Here is a 17,111-nt window from a genome sequence, read left to right as displayed (position 1 = left end):
GTGGGAATTTTGAGGGTGGGGAGGTGGGAGTGGGGGGGTATAGATAGAGGTTACATCCACAGAGAAGAAGGAGGAGGGGCGAGGGGATTGGGGGTTCCGAGGGGGTGGTGGGGGATGGAGTAAGGGGACAACATAGGAAATGTAAATAAATAATCCAAAAAAAAAAAAGAAAAAAAAAAGAAAAAAAAAAAAAAAAAAAAACAAGAAGGAGGAGGGGGAATAGGATAGGGGGCTTCTGGGGGAGGAATGGGAAAAGGGGATGACATCTGAAATGTAAATAAATAAAATATCTAATAAAAAATTTAAAAATTAAAATAAAATAAAAAAAAGAATAATTAACATAAAAAAAATCCTTCCTCCCTTGAGTTGTTGGTGTCAGGCATTTGTCACAGCCATGAGAAATATAACTAGAACATGAGAATCCCAGCTTTTGTAAGAAGGAAGCCCACTGTCAGAGATATAGGTAAATATCCAGGTAGGACTTCTCTGTTCACCTCTCTCACCAAGTAACACCAGCCACGCCCATGCCTTCTTTCTTCTCCTGGAAGATTAGAGGGAAACTTTCCTTAGTAATTTAATCAATGTTAGACAATCCCCCTCTGCATGAAGCAGAAGTGTGACACCCAGTGGATCTACATTACTGATCACCCCAGAAAGACCATCAGAACTCAGGCCACACGGGGGGATCATTCTCCTCTTTCAATGAGTCCGGTTTTGCTACTTGGAAGGAGTGCTAAAACAGCATTTGAAGAAAAATGTATCCGAGGCATTACTCTGTCTGTAATGTGCGAACATTCATTTGATCTTCCTCATCTATGATCTCCTTGTAGCCACTGCTGGATCATATAGCTGTCCTACAAACAAGCCTCTTTCCTGAATTCTATTTCCCTCTTGGGCCACTCGCCAAGAACAACAAATTGAACTTTATTTAACTCCAAGTTGGAAAAGTTTCCCGTTCCTGACAAGAGTGAAACCTTAGTCTGTTATCCTAACTTAACTGATAAAACAACCCTTTGATGTTCCTCTTTGGGTGCACCATGTATGTTGAAAGTTACTATGGAAAAGAAAAAAAAAGAATCACATAAAGGAAGGAAGCTTTTGAGTTAGCAGTTATCCTAATTCGTAATCTCAGACACAAAACAAACATTTCACACGTCAGGGTTGCCATAACACGACCCATAAAACTTCAAAAGTGCAGGCAGATATATCTGAGTTCATTCATCTCACACAACCCCCACGTGACCATATGTTACCTTATTTTTTTGGTATGAGCTATGATTTCTGTACATTTAATTTTTTTCTCAATCTGGAAATAATTTCCCCTTTAAATATGAATGTGAAAGCAAAAAGTGAGAGCCTTGCTCACGAGGACCCCTGCTCACACAGACCCCTCCTCACACAGACCCCCATCACTAGGAGCCCTGCTCACACAGATCCCTGCTCCCTGCTCACACAGAGACTCGCTCACACCCCGGGACCACTGGACACATTTGCATCATAGAATGAGTCTCTTTTCTGTTGCAGCTAGTTGTTAAAAATCTGAGTACCTGTTCACAGATCCCATGAACCAAATTACCAAATAAATATGACTTACGGCCCTTACCAAGGAGAGTCCATGACAACAATAAAAAGAGAAATATATAGAAATAGCTCTGTGATTTATGTAGGTTTTAACCAAACCACTGGAGTAATAGCCAGAATGAGAACTGATTGCCTTGTTGGATTTCATTGAATGTACTTTACAGTTTGCTGTTTTTATTTTGAGTGGCACTGAGGGTTGGGGAGGACTACCGTATTGTTTGCACTGTCTAACAACTGTCTATGACCCTCTTTTAGTTCTTAGACAAGAGCAGCCTTCCAAAAGCCATGGGGACAAAGATGTCAGGGAATGGATCATATGCCAGAGAGTGCCTGACAAAACAGCGTGGTAGGTCAACAGCATTAGTCCATGAGAGAGTGGATGGAGAGTGAGGTCCCTTGTACTTAGCACATGATGGATTCCTGAGGAAGATTTCAATCATTATTTGTTGACCTGAGAGTGAGAATCTCAGTTTTCTTTTAGGATATATAGTGAGCAACTAAAATATGACACTATTAGTGGATTAGCACAACAGATTTTACACACACACACATTCAATATGCCAATAATTAGATCCTTCTAAACTTTCATAGACACCGCAGCTTTCTTTTCTTTTTAACAGTTGGGTGTCTTATTTTCACCTCCCTGCATTTTGTGCAGTTGTATTTGCTGTGTTCAATAACTTGACCAGACTGAAATATGGTAGCTAAAGCTTGGACAGTCAAAGACACCTAGAAGTTGAGTTATTTTATGTTCCCTGATTGGCGTGTGGTTGTTTTAGGAGAGAACTCCTTAGCAGCAGTGGACAGGAGTAAGGAACATTCCTGATTAGACAATGATGAACAGCTCACAGGAAATTCTGCAAGTAGCTGCTGTCTAGGAGGTCCAGGAAAAGAGAGTCCTGACAAAGAAAGTCTCTGATTCCCTGGAAACAGAAATAAGAGAAGACGTGATCCCCAGAAAAATGGTCACAGGGTCTCATAATAAATAATATAGATCTTTCAAAGAGATGGTGATGGAAGAAAACAAAATGCAGGCATTATGGGAACTGTCAAGAGCAGGGCAAGATTCTGTCCCTAGATCCCAGCTGTAGAGCTAGGCAAAAGAGGTAGGGACAGAGGCTCATGAGGATTCACAGCCGCTAACGTTAGAGTCTGTACCATGGACAAGAAAACAGTAAAATCAGAACTAATTTGGCACTGTTGTACAGTGTAAGTCCAATCATTGCTGTTCCTAGTGACTGACTAAAATAAGACTGAGCAGAGAGAAGACCTGGGCACCACAACATACTTGAATACATTCATTCATTCATTCATTCATTCATTCATTCAGTTCGAGTGTGAGCCAAGCGTTGGTGGTGCACCCCTTTGATCCCAGCACTTGGGAGGCAAAGGCAGGTGGAACTCTGTGAATCAAAGCCAGCATGGTCTACAGAGTGAGTTCTGGGACGCCCAAGGCTACACAGAGTTAAACCCAGTCTCGAAAAAAGAGGGGGAGGAGGAAGAGAAGGAGGAGGAGGAGGAGGAGGAGGAGGAAGAAGAAGAAGAAGAAAAAGGGAGGAAGAAAGAAGTTGTTTAAGTGTGGTCATCAACTCTATGTCAGGCACCAAGAGCTACTGAAGGTTAAGATGGTTCAAGTTAGCCGGGAGAGGATGGGAAGCAAATTTTCACACAGTGGCTGCTGGGAGGAAGCCAGGTAGAAACCAAGATACATAAAAGAAAAGAGCAAGGGAAACAGAAAGAAGGAAAGCAGGCAGGACCAAACTCACGCTGAGCCTGTCCCTGTCTTCTGACCTAGGTTTCTCTGAATGAGATGGCTAACAATTTGGATTTTTTAATAAGGGTGGACTTACGTTATAAAGTGAGCTCTTCCTTCAGTAATTATACCAATAGTTCAAATAAGGTTTAGAGACCATGTCTGGAATTAAACTATCACAATCGGGATGACATATTTGCTATTGATCCCCACACAACCCCAACACACATCATTTCTATAATGATATCCACCATCTACTACTAGGATGAACCAAAAAACCTGTGTCAACCTTAAATTCTATTTTTGCTTCAATACTGCTTGTCCTAGCCACCACTCAATCTGAAATCTACTTTCAAAATCTACTTGTATTATTTCAACAGCCTCCACAGTGATTTAATTACCAACCTGAACAGAATCACTGGCATGCCTCCTCACGTCAAGAACTTGCTTAGACCGAACTGTTCCTGTTTCTGGTCCCAAATGCCCATCCCTAGATGCTTCTCATCCTTCATCCACTACATCCCGGCCACACTGCCTGCCATCTTCCTATTGCTAATTGTTGGATTAAATGTAGGGGGTCCTGAGGCTGCCCAGCCACAGGGCTAGCGCGGCTCAGGGAGGCAGGATGCACAAGAAGTTTGACTGCACTCACCCCACGCCTGTCGGGCCAGAGTTGGGCTATGTAAAGCTAAAGGACCCTGCGGGGGGGGGGGGGAGAACACAGTCTGAGGTCCCTGGCGCGGGGGTTGGGGGTGAGGGTCCCTGGGCCTGCAGGAGAGGCAGGGACTGACTGGTTCTCAGGCTCTTGGGCACCCAGGTGCTGCTGAAAACTGCAGAAGAGCTGAGGACAAAGTGGGGGACTACAGGCTGGATTGGGCTGAGGGTAGAAGAGAGAAGGGGAGAGAAGCTCTGGCTGTGCCCAGCAGAGAGAATCCTTGGCTTGTTGAGGTGTTTTGGCTTGGCTTGGTTGTGGGCAGCTGGCTTGGGTTGGTGGTCCCTGTCGCTGGGAATGCAGAGGTCTTCTGCGGGAGATTAGACTGAGGCTCTGTATGGGAAGGGCTGTCCCATTGATCACCACTGCTGATCTCTATGAAAAGAAGCAGTCCATGGTTTTAAGATGTTTATTGTCACGGTGGAAAGTAGATGAAAAACCGTATAGTTTCTCAGGGCGGGCCTGAGGTTAAATACCTTTTGCAGGGAGTAGGGTCTGGGAAGGAAAACTTAATCGGCTAAGCCCTTCTGACCTATAGGTATCTCATTAATATGGCCTGTAGTCACACCCTTTACGTGTGGAGGGGCTAAGGGGTATTGCCCTATGTGACTGAAGGACACAAATCTATGGAGGACTGCAGCCTCGGATCTGGAGCCTGGAGCCTGGGGGCGTGGCAAACTGCCTACTGTCCCTTTCAGGGGAACCTTTGGGGTCACCTGAGGGGTCACCCAGGTTTCAAACCTAGCTCAACCAGAAATCAAGCTGCCTATCACAGCACCACAGCTAATCCTTGACCACCTCGGAGTATTTGTACCTCTTGATGACTCTGCCTAGAATGTTCTTGTTTAGTCTTTTCATGTGTTTTCTCTTTAAGCATAGCTCATCTTGAATTTGCCCTCTTCAAGGAAGTTTCTTCCTTAATAATAATTTTAAAAATCTGATCATAAGTTCAACCATATTCACTCAGTATGGTAGTACCTGTTTATAACTCAAGCACTGAAGGCAGAATGACTGATATCCTGAGGTGCTCCACAATGGTACAGGGTGGAAAGTGGAACCTAGTTAGAAGAATTAACCCACTCTGGTAATGTCTCTGAGGGGCATATCACATTGCGAGCTCTCCCTTTCTTTCTGCTTGCTGATCACCATATGGTAAGCAGCTTCATTCAGCGGTGCACTCTTGCTACCATGATGTTCTGCCTTTCCACAGAGGACGGCTAGATCTTCTGGGACAGGAACCAAAATCAACCTCCCTCACCCCACTGAAGTGTTTTCTTAAATGTTTTATCACAGCAACGAATAGTGACCCACACAAGGGAGTTTGCTAATAAAGAGCCTTGCAAGTAAGTATCTTTTGTAGTTACTATGGAAAATGCATTCAATAAACTCTGGTAAGTTCCAGTAGAAATCGTGTGATAGATCCAGGTTTGTTTTTGTTTGTTAAGTTTTTAATTTTTTTTTTTTTAGGTGTGATATCTGAACAGCACAAGAAACCAAAACAGAGCTTGACTTTCCTCAGTGCTATGCACTGAGCTATGACTTGTGATTTTCTAATTAGCATGCTATAGCAAATTTAATACAGCAGTGCTTGACTACAGATATGGCTAGGCAAGTAAGAACACTGTTTCTTCTTGCAGAGGACCTGGGTTCAATTCTCAGCACCTGTATGATATGGTTCATAACAATCTGTAACTCCAGCTCCAGGTTATCTGCCTCTTTCTGCTGACATCTTCAGACACCAGCCACAAACATACTGCACAGACATGCATATGAGCAAATCACTCATACACATGAAAATAAAACTAAGCATTAAAACATATATATTTACAGGAAATCACAGCCATAGGTCTCGTATTCCTATAGCCAGGACCCCAGAACAGAGAAATTAAATGATGGTGAGCATTTCATGTCTTTGTTGACAATCCCTGCTGTCTTGAAGAAGGCAAACTTTGAGCTAGGAACTCTAACCTTGGGTGTCAGGTATCACACACATGTACCAGAAAGCACTATGTTTCATATGCATAACCTCTCACTCTTCCAACCACTAAAAAAAGGTTAGTTTCAGTTTTGAAAACCTCTTTAGAAGGGTGGGATGTGCATGTCACAGAAATGGAGGTCAGAGGACAGCCTCAAGAATCAATTCATCTTCCACCTTCTTTGAGACAGCATCTCACTGTTGCTCGACACTGTGTATGCTAGGCTTGCAGGCTCACAAGCTTCTGATTCTCAGAATCAGATTCTGAGAATGATTCTGATCTCTGCCTCCTACCTCACTTTAGAGGTGTTGATGTTCCTTCTGTGTTTAGGTGAGTTCTGGGGATTTGAACTCAGGTACTCACGTTTGCACAGCAATCACTCTACTCATTGAGCCAGCCCAGCCTCAGTTCTTTTTTTTTTTTTTAAGCTAGGAGCAACATTTTTGGACCCAATAGTGAAAGGGGAAGAGCCTATTCTTGCTCTCTGATCTGTCCAGCTCCAAGCCAATTCTTGAACTAATTAGGCTGGAGGATCTGCGACTCACCTAACATCTTTAGAGAATAAAATGAGTCATAACATGAAAGAAATGAAACAGAGAAAGAAGAAGAAAAAGAGATCATGGATGATAACAAAGGAGACAATTGGCACAAATTCTTATTACTCTTCGAGGTGGAGAGAGTTTATTGGATTTCTAGCAAAATCTACTTTATCCTCTCAATTCAATCAGATTGATAAAGCCTCTAAAGATTTATACCTTGCTGTCATTGCTTCTCTGACCCATCTGGTGAGTGTGACAATGCTCAAACATTAAGTGGAAGGATAATAAATGTGCATTCTTTCTGGAATGGCACCTGCATATGTCCTCAGCCTGACACACTGCATCAAGCTAAAACACACAGAAAACCTGGATGTGCTGAGCTTGACATGGCTGCACTCTGTTCCCAGGCAGCTGCTTTATTTTGAGCAAGGCTGCATGTAATACTAGATGGGATTAATTTTTTTTTCTGATGAGGAGCCAGCCAAATGTTTCCTTGTTTCTAAGTTTGTCCCCTTATTGAGTCCCAAAAAGGAACTGAGAGGGCCTTCCAAGACATCTTCTGTTGAATATGTCATTCGAGATTCTTCCCAGCCAGACCTTTAGTAACTGGAGAAAAATGTCTCTAGGTGATTTGCCTGAGAACAAATCACTTCATTCTGCAGAGACCGTCACTCTCTGTTTAAGCACTCTCCCTGGGGCATCTGGGAAATCCTTTTCAATTTCCTTTTATTTATAGTCAGGTGCCAGTATTTGTTATGGTCTCTGATAGCAAACCAAAAAAGGTGTTTATCCACCCCCCCAGGTTTTATTAGCTGAATGTAAATTCTCTCCTTTGCATAACAGGATCAAAACATCAGTCTATCTTGGAAAAGCATAGATTTCTCACGTACAAAAAGTTGTATAAAATAGGCAAATAATTTCATGTAAAAATCACTTAAGGGAGAGAGTCCTTTATGACTTCCTCTCCTCATCCAAAGTTCTTAAGACTAAGCCAGATTCTCAGCAGACAAGTTCTTATGGACTAGACTATACTTCCTTTCTTGAATGTGTTCTAACACTGGTTTTTATGTTTATTAAAAGAAAAACTATTGTTTTATTTACATCTCCTTTTGACGCATGCTATTGCAAATGACCTAGTGTTTAATTTAACTTCTGTGTTTGTCTTTGATTTCATGAAGCCCACTTTCTGTTTAAGACTTCATCTTTGGATTTGTGAAGTTTCTAAAACCTCCCCCAAGTCATAATAGTGTTGTGATGAAGTTTCACTGAGAAGGAGATGGACAGGCAATCGTGTGCACAGCTGTGTGGGGGGAGATCTGTTGCTGCCTTGAAACGCCTCAGAGGGATCTGGGGTTCAGAAGAAGCCCCAGCTCTTTTCTGTCCCTTTGCTCCACACGTGTTCTTGCTGTCTCTGGAACGTCAGACACTTGCCTCCAGAGATCTTGGCAGAGATCTTGGTGCAAGGTTTGGAAATTGACCATTCATTGTTTGGAGAAGAAATATGGGGGTAAAGAAAACCAAACCCACAACTTAATTATTCCATCAGATACAAGTCACTGATCTGTATTGAAGGTGAGAACATACCAGTCCTTGGAAACAAATGGTTTTTCTTCTGTTTTCTAAAAGGATTTTGAATTGTCTGGGTTGAGATCACTTGGGGTGGCGTCCAGAGTGGAGATGGGAAGACAGGAGGAAGCAATGGTCTTTAAGTGCAGATCCCTTGACCTTACAAAATAAGTCTCTAGGCAGATGCATTTCTATATATTCCAAAGTCAAGGTTCCTAGTCATGAAGGTTTCTTCCTGGATTGAAAACCATAGTCAGTTTCAAAAAGAGTTTTGAGAAACATGATGAACTTAGTAGGCCCTGCCTGATGAATCTAATTATGATAGGCCCTGAATAGGCATCTTTTTGAACACTTGTGAGATCTGTATCCAATGCCTGTCTTGGCTCAGTATTTGTTCATCACCAACACCCCTTCACTCTGTTGTGCCTGGTGCTGAAATTGGTCTGTTGGTCTCAAGCCTAGAATGAGTCAGTTTGTGAATCCACATAATCTCCAGCTTCAGTCTTTCCTGTGGTCCGATGCCATGTAACAAGCCTTTTGACTTCCTTTCTGATTGGCACTCACACTCCCAAGCAGCCTTGGAATCAACCTTCTAAAATGAGTGTTTTCTGATGTCTTAAAACTGTGCCTAATTACTGCTTGAGGGATGTCGATTCTCAGGGACATAAGCCCTCTGGTTTCACTCATACATGAGCTAGAGTTAACTATACGCCTCTTCTTCCCTCTGACATTCTTCCTATATTATCCAGGAACAGAACAGTAGAATTAATATATATTACAAAGGGGATTTGTTAGATTGGCTTAAAAGATTTGGCCTGAGTAGTTCAACAGTGACCATCTGCATGCTAGAGAAGCTAAAAGCCAGTTAGCTCTTTGGTCCACAGGCTGGATGCTTCGGCAATCCCAGACTGACAATGAAAGCCTGGAACACTGCTGGTCTTCAGCTCATGTTGGGAGGCTAAAGAAGCTGAGTTTTGATGTCGGTGAAGAATAACAGTAGTGGCAGTGACAAAGACAATATACTCAGTAGCATGGTGTAAAGCAGACAGATACAAAAGCATCCCTGTTCTCACCCCAGACCTGTGGTTTATCTTGATTGCTACCAGAAGCTGCAGCCTACTGTGAGGGTCTTCCTTGTTCAGTTAATGCTTCCAGGAATACCCTCACAGATCCTAGACACAGGTTTCTTATTGATCACAGGTGAATCATGTTGATAACTAAGATCACCACACTGCCTTTGGCATAAATAGGAGTATCCCCATTGCTAAATAGCTTCAACCCACTTCTCTGCTAAACCATAGATCCTAGTTACTAGAACCTGGAGTCTAGCTTAGAAATCAGCCAGAGTACTGGCTCTTGGAATTCTACTGACTTCTTCTGACTGGCTCTTGAATTCTGAATGAATATCAACAATTTCCCCAGGGACCTTGCTAGAAATGTAACTTAGAGGACCACCATTATCATCCCCATGACTTAGAACCTCTGGAAGTATAAGCCAGTCATCTCAGTTTTATGATAGCTGTAAAGTTTATGCATTGAAGTGTATGGACCAACTGAGTGTTGTAGGACCTTGAAAGGACAGCATGGTTTCTCCTCCGAGCACCAGCTGGAGATGGCCAGAGACCCCGCAGGTTGAAGACCCCACACATTTCCCTGCAAGAGCCAACATATATTTCGCTGTGCTCCCAGAGTCTAGGCTCCTGACACGAGGCTGAAGAACTCCATGATCTGTGCCTTTCAGGACGTAGAACAACACCCCTACTAGCCCCTTCACAGGTAGAGGGTGTGACTACTGCCAACAGATCTCCATGTTAATGAAATACCTAAAAGCCAGAGGGCATAGCCAATTAAACATTCCTTCCCAGACCCTCCTCCTTGCAAAAGGTATTTAACCTTAGGCCTACCCTGAAAATACCGGAGTATAGTTTTCATCCATATTCCGCCATGACAATAAATATCTTAAGACCATAGCCTATTTCTCTTCTTTGGGACCCGCCTTGAGGAATTGTGGAGAAGGTTTAACTACCTAGCCACTGTCTAATCTCCCGCAGACAACCTCTCTTTGTTTCCAGCTAAGGAGACTATCAACTCAAGCAAGCCAGCTGAGCCATCCATAACCAGCCAAGCGAGTTGCTGAGACCAAGAGTCTCATACCAGCAGGACACAGCCGGAGCTCATTTCCATCCTTCCCCCTCTCCTCATCAGCCTCAGGCCACCAGCCTTTATGCCCCCACTTCGGTTGGCCCTTTCACGGACTACGAGCGGCTCCTGAAAGCCCAAGGGCCTGAGAACCAACTGCTTCCCAGCCGCCTTTTGGCCCAGGGACCCCAACCCAAGAGCTCTGGCTCTACATGGGACCTCAGACTGTGTTCTTCCACCACTAGCAGAGTCCCCGAGGCTTTGCACAGCCGGATGTGCCTAGCCCTTGGGGGGGGGGGATGCGGGACCCACAATTCAACTCAACAATGGACCCATGCATGCTACAACCCAACAGAGTGTAACACTTGCTCTTCCATGTTTACTTAATTAGCATTAGAATCACCATGGAAACAGAACTCTGTTTGTGTCAGTAAGAGAATTTCCAGAGTGGACTACTTTGGATAAGAAAACTTAGCCTGAGTGTAGGCAAGCACTATCCACGAGTTGAGACCCTAGATTGAACAAAAAGGACAAAGTGAGCTGACAACCAGTGTTTATCTCTTTGTCCTCTGACAGGGGATGCAATTTGACCAACTGCTTAAAGCTCCTGCTGCCTTGACTTCCCAGCCACTATGGACTCCACACTCAAACCAGAAGCCAAAATGAATCCTTCCTTTCTTAAGCTGCCTTTCTTGGGGCACAGTAATGCTAGGCAGATCAAATGTATTGGAAATTTTATAGAGAGCTGAAAGCAAAGAGGAAATAGCTTCTTCTGCTGCCTTTCATGGATTGCCATGTGGTGGGGCATTATCAAATGCAACTGCTCATTCATTGACGCTTACTGCTCTCCTATGATCTCACTGTTCTTCCTGTACCTACTGAAGGATGGGGCCATGTGACCAGGGAGCTGGTTGGAAGGATAGAGCATCTAATCATGCAGCTATGTGCTTTTAGATAGCAGCTGTGTGTGTGTGTGTGTGTGTGTGTGTGTGTGTGTGTGTGTATGACAGAGAGACAGAGAGATAGAGAGAGACAGAGAGACAGAGACAGAGAAACAGACAGAGAAAGACAGAGACAGAGACACAGAGAGAAAGAGAGACAGGGACAAAAAAAACAGAGAGAGAGAGACAGAGAGAGAAGAGGAGAAGGGATGTTTGTTAAATTTTCCTGCACCAGCTGGGACCACTAGCTGAAGAACTTGAGAAGTTCATGAGGAACCATTTTTCTTCAGGACAACACAAGCCTTCATTGGCTTGGTTTTTCGAGACAGGGTTTCTCTTTATAGCCCAGGCTGTCCTGGAACTCACTCTGTAGACCAGGCTGGCCTCCACCTGCCTCTGCCTCCCAAGTGCTGGGATTAAAGGCGGCCATGCTTATTTTATTCTATAAGTTCTCCCTTTGACACTCATGAGACTCAGACAAAACTCCAAGACTGGAGGTATAACTCTGTAAATAGAACACTTATCAACCACTCACCATAGTGAGTTTGATTTCATAGCATGGCAGAAAAGAAGATGTACAAGTCAGTTTTCTTATCTAAAGTGTACAGTTTTGTTTGGCACATTGTCTAGTTCACAGTTTTAATATCCCAGTTATTGGTACACTGTACAGTTCTTGAAAGGTAGCCACATTGAAACAATAGCATGCCTTAACAGGAAATGGATTCTCTCAGTATGTGTGTGGCCTAGCATCTATTTGTATGCCTGCCCATAAAATCTATTTTCTTATAAACATCAACCCTAACCTTTGTTAACCTGTTACTTTGCAAATCTAAATGCAGATCCGTATGCTGAGTCTTCTGTTCTTGCATAGAAGTCCATTATCTCAGATGCTTCTGCTCTACAAATCTACACCCTAACTGGGAAGCAAGGGAGACTAAACCAAACACCATGAGTGAACATGGAGTCTACGTGAGGCCTCTGTTTGCTACTATAATGAACAGATTTTTATTTTTACCTTTTTATTTTTAGTTTATGGTTCCGACAGCATTCCTGCCTTTGGAGAGTGAGCACCATTCTACGGCTGTCTCAGTACACCATGTGGTGCTAAAATAGCAGCTCTGATCCAAGTGAGGCCACTTGGAGATCCAAGCCTACCTCAGCTTGGCTCTGCTCCAAAATGAGTCAATTATGCTATTCCCAGACTCTTCTCAAAGGCAGCAACTGCTCTTTCTCTATAGCCATAAGCCTTGAGGCCATGTGCTTCTGACACTCCTCAGGCCATTGGACAACCTCCAAAGAAGAAGAGGAAAGGCAAGCAGAGAAGATCCAAGTGAAAGCACATGGCTAGCAATAGATGGACACCTCTCTCTCTCTCTCTCTCTCTCTCTCTCTCTCTCTCTCTCTCTCTCTCTCTCTGTGTGTGTGTGTGTGTGTGTGTGTGTGTGTGTGTCTATTCTGTATCCTTGATGACTCAAAATCCACGGAAGAATGGATCAATTGATTCCCTTCATTCTAGAAATTCTTGTTAGAGTTGAGAAAACTCAAAAACAATAATCAGTTTGCAATCAAGAGTCATGTACAGTGAGATGAATATATTGCTAATTATTCAGTAAATGGAAAACCCAGCCTCGGTACATATTCTAAGATCGATTATTCTAAATATATATCTATTTCAAACTTGTACAGCTTACTTCTAATGCAGAAGCTTATTTACTCCTTAACTAGCATTATTTAAATATTGAATGTTTTTTCCTTGGTGGCTGCGTGTGTGTGTGTGTGTGTGTGTGTGTGTGTGTGTGTGTGAGAGAGAGAGAGAGAGAGAGAGAGAGAGAGACAAATATACACACAGACACACACAGAGATACAGAGAATTGTCCTAAGATTAAAATGTATGACTTTTATAAAGTCAAAATTTATACCTGCTTTGAAGAGAAGGCCTTGGCCTTGGCACGCTGCAGAAACACTGCCCAGACTGGCACTCAGGCATCAGAATGTCTAACTAAGCACAGCAGCATCTCTGACCTTGTTTTAAAACTGGTATGTCAGCCCCTTATTTGGTTCTGGTAAGACTCCAAACAAGGAGCCAAATCAAAATGTGTTGATAGTATTTGCTGACGTATCTCAAGCAGTTAGTTATACAGTGAGAAGCGAGGCCTGGGCAGCCCTGATTAATTTGAATGAACACCAGAAAAGGTTACACTGCTCTGCAAACAGTTTTTATATATAAATGTCACATGAAAGGCAGTGGTATTAAAGATTTATGCTGTGGGGTTTGCCTGGAATACATCAGCCAAGCACTGTTGTTCCTTAAGCCATGGATGTAATGGCACTTTCTGGTCGTTTAATATGAGCCCTACTTTCTTAAAACTCTACGCTTTCAAAACAGTCCTTTGTTCTTAGTTTATATGTGTAGATTTCTATTAAAAAGAACCAGGGACATTTTATTTCTTTAACGATAACAAAAGACGAGAAGTGGGCATAAGAAATTCTGACAAAACAGACTGGCTACTGGGAACACAGGTGGTTTTTACATATAAAATGTACTTGGAAAGACTGGAGAGATGACTCCATGGAGCATGAGGACCAGAGTTTGATCTGTGAAATCCACATAATAAAAAGCCAGGCATGGTGATGCACACTTACTAATCCCAGGCTGGGGAGGCATAAACAGGTTCATCCCTGAGGCTCAGGTTAAGGACTCACCTAACCTACACACTACTGGGCAAGTTGCAGGCCATTGAGAAAACCAGTCTCAAAAAAGAAAAAGGTCAACATGGAAAGCGCCTGACAAGCAAGATCCCAGGTTATCTGCTGGCCCTGGCACACATACTAGTGCATGTGTGTAACATACCTATGGATATGCAAACATGCGCACAAACAGAACAAATGAGCTTGGAAATTCTGCTAGTTACACTAAATAATCACCTATACTAAACAAGGCTCCAGAAGGATTCATAAATGTATGTTCAGTCATAACAGTAGCCCATTACGAAAAATGTTCACATCCAAGGTTGTGACTTTAATACCAGAAGCAAAAATAAGCCACATTTAGATGAACATATCTGAAAACAGCTTAGAGCAGGAGAGGGTCAAGCTGGGATTCTGCCTCTTAGCCTGCAAGCTGAAGTACCTTTATACTTTTAAGAGGAGGTTTTTGGGGGTAGGGATTAAACTAAATCTGCCACAGCCTTATACTGTAAAAGGCCAGTTACATTCTTTTTATAGGCAGAGAAAGTCACCATGTACCTACAAAGTATTCTGTTATTTTGCAGATTTTTACCATTTTGGCATGCCTTTCCATTTTCATTCCTGCTTGCCATTGCTTAATGTCAAGAAATAGGAGTAGGGAGTTTTCACAGCATAAAAGTAACTTTCTTCACATAAACCTATTTAACTTTTGTAATAGCAATGCACTGTTTACTTGGGGAATGTGGATATTATGATGAATTTTTAAGACAAACTTACCATTTCAAACCATTTTAGCATATCAGTTATTGGACAGTCTCAGAGTAGAAGACATCAACTAATTAACACGTGCTTGTGGATTGAATATGACCTGTCCCCATAAGCTTGAGTGTTTGGACACTTGGTTCCCCGTTGGAGCTAGACCTGAAAGTGGGGCCTAGTAGGACAAGCTGAATTGCCTAGAGTTAGCTCTAAAGTTTATTAGCTGAACTCCACTTCCTGTCCTCTCTGTGTCTGACTTTAGTTACAATGTAACCAACCACCTCACATTCCTTCCGCCATGCTTTCTCCATCATGATGGTTGGTACCCCCTCAAACTGTGAGCCACAATAAACCCTTCTTCCCTTAAGGTGGTTCTTGTTAGGTATTTAGCCATGGCAGGGAGAAAAGTAATTAATACAACATGCTTTTGAGTGTTATAAATTCAAATATGATATTTAAAATAAGTGCTATTTTCTGGTCTCTGAAATAAATGAGTTCTTTAATAAAATAGATGAATTAATCATCACAATTTTTAGTTCAGCAAGGCTTAAACAATTCGCAATTTATATTCATTGCTTTTCTATTTTTATAATCAATCTACAAATAGAGAAAAGTATCAAAAACTTAACTCCATTCACAGGATAGAACATAAAGTCTGGACACATGTGTAAAATCAAGAAAAGGTAGCTCTAAAAGATAGTAGCACCAGAAGAGAATACCTGGGATTACAGGAAATTCATCTTCCTATCTAAATAATAAAAGAACAATTCAAAATCCCATATGTATTTGATGTTACAGTTTTGAGATGATAATGCCCCCCAAAACACATAGATTATCTAACAAAAACCCCAGTATCAGGTATAGGAAACCCCTTTTTCAGTTGTTGGTCAGTAAAGTCAGAGACTCCCAAAATAATATAAACTATTACCATTACCCTTAGTTCCTTCCCTAAAAGAAGGTAAGACATTATTGAAGACACTGCATACTTCAGACACAGAATTCAGAAGAATATATCTGCATCAGACCTGAAAGTCTCCTCATTGAGGACTAGCCCTTACAATTTCAACACTCTACCTCTTTTTCTTTTTAGTCAATGTATAGTGATTTAAGTAAGAATAGCCCCATATATATATATATATATATATATATATATATATATATATATATATGAATGTCTAGCCATCAGGGAGTGGTACTTTAGAAGGAACAGGAAGTGTGGCCTTGTTGGAGGAAGTGTGTCACTAGTGGGTGGGCTTTGAGCTTTTAAAAGCCTGAGCCAAACTTAGTGTCTCTCTCTCTCTTCCTACTTCCTGAGGATCTAGATGTAGAACTTTCAGCCTCTTTACCAGCAACATGTCTACCTGAGTGTAACCAAGCTCCCAGCCATGATGATAGTGAACTAAGACCTCTGAAACTGTAAGCAGCCTCAAATTAAATGCTTTCATTTACAAGAGTTGCCTTGGTCATGGTATATCTTCACAGCAACAGGACACTGACTAAGATCCAAGGATTCATTAAGTTGCCAGGCTGTCCCTGAACTCACCCTATAGGATAGGGAAAGCCTTCAATGTATGATCTCTCTGCCTTGGTCCCCCAGTTAGTTGGGATTAGAGGCCTTTGCCAGCAGACCCAGAAATGGATGGGTGTTTGTTTGTCTGTTTGTCTATGGATCAATTTTATTGGACCGCACTACATAAATGGGAAACTAGTTCTAATTATAAACATGGCCCTATTTTCTTTTATTCTGGAAGTTACGCTTCAGGGAATTAACTTGTTAGCTATGCTTTTAACTCTAAATTTTGATGCACCGGAAGTAGAAAGTTAAAGACTGAGCCTACTAAAACCCAACTCATCATAGACTCACTTTAGGCAACCTTATTTCTTATTCTTCTTTGAGATTCAAAGAATATTTTTTTTTTTTTGCTGTTTCCAGATGCTCTTGTTGTTTCGTTTTGTTTTGTTTTGTTTTTTTGCTTTGATCTCTCTGGCCCTGGATTCCCTGACCTGATCTTATTCCTTGGCGTCTCTCACCTGCCTTATGATCCTTCCATCATCAATACTTTGCTCTTACTAAGGCAAATCATTGGATGTTTGTAATAAAAGATAATCTAATCGTGTCTACTAATTCGTAGCATGTAAGAGATACAGCTGCCCTCCCACTCTAGTTCACATACCGTAGCATCATACCAGAATTTTTTCTTTCTTCTGGTGCACTGTCTCGGGTATATTTTCACCCAATATGTCTATATTGCTGTTGCTTAGTTATTTCAATCTTATAAAAACTCTTAAGGGTTTTCATATTTTGTGTATATTAGCAACTATCTCTGTACTTTTCATATTCCATATTTCTTTCAAATTTTGGGGGGAGTTGAGGTTTTGGGGGTTGTTTTGTTTTTATAATTAAAATTCAGCTAATGTTTGGAGCAAAAGGTTCTGAGGAAGTTTTCTGGGGACTTG

This window comes from Grammomys surdaster, unplaced genomic scaffold (genome assembly GCF_004785775.1).
Source record: "Grammomys surdaster isolate TR1022 unplaced genomic scaffold, NIH_TR_1.0 125833, whole genome shotgun sequence".
NCBI lineage: Eukaryota > Metazoa > Chordata > Mammalia > Rodentia > Muridae > Grammomys > Grammomys surdaster.
Note: the sequence above shows the minus strand (reverse complement) of the source record.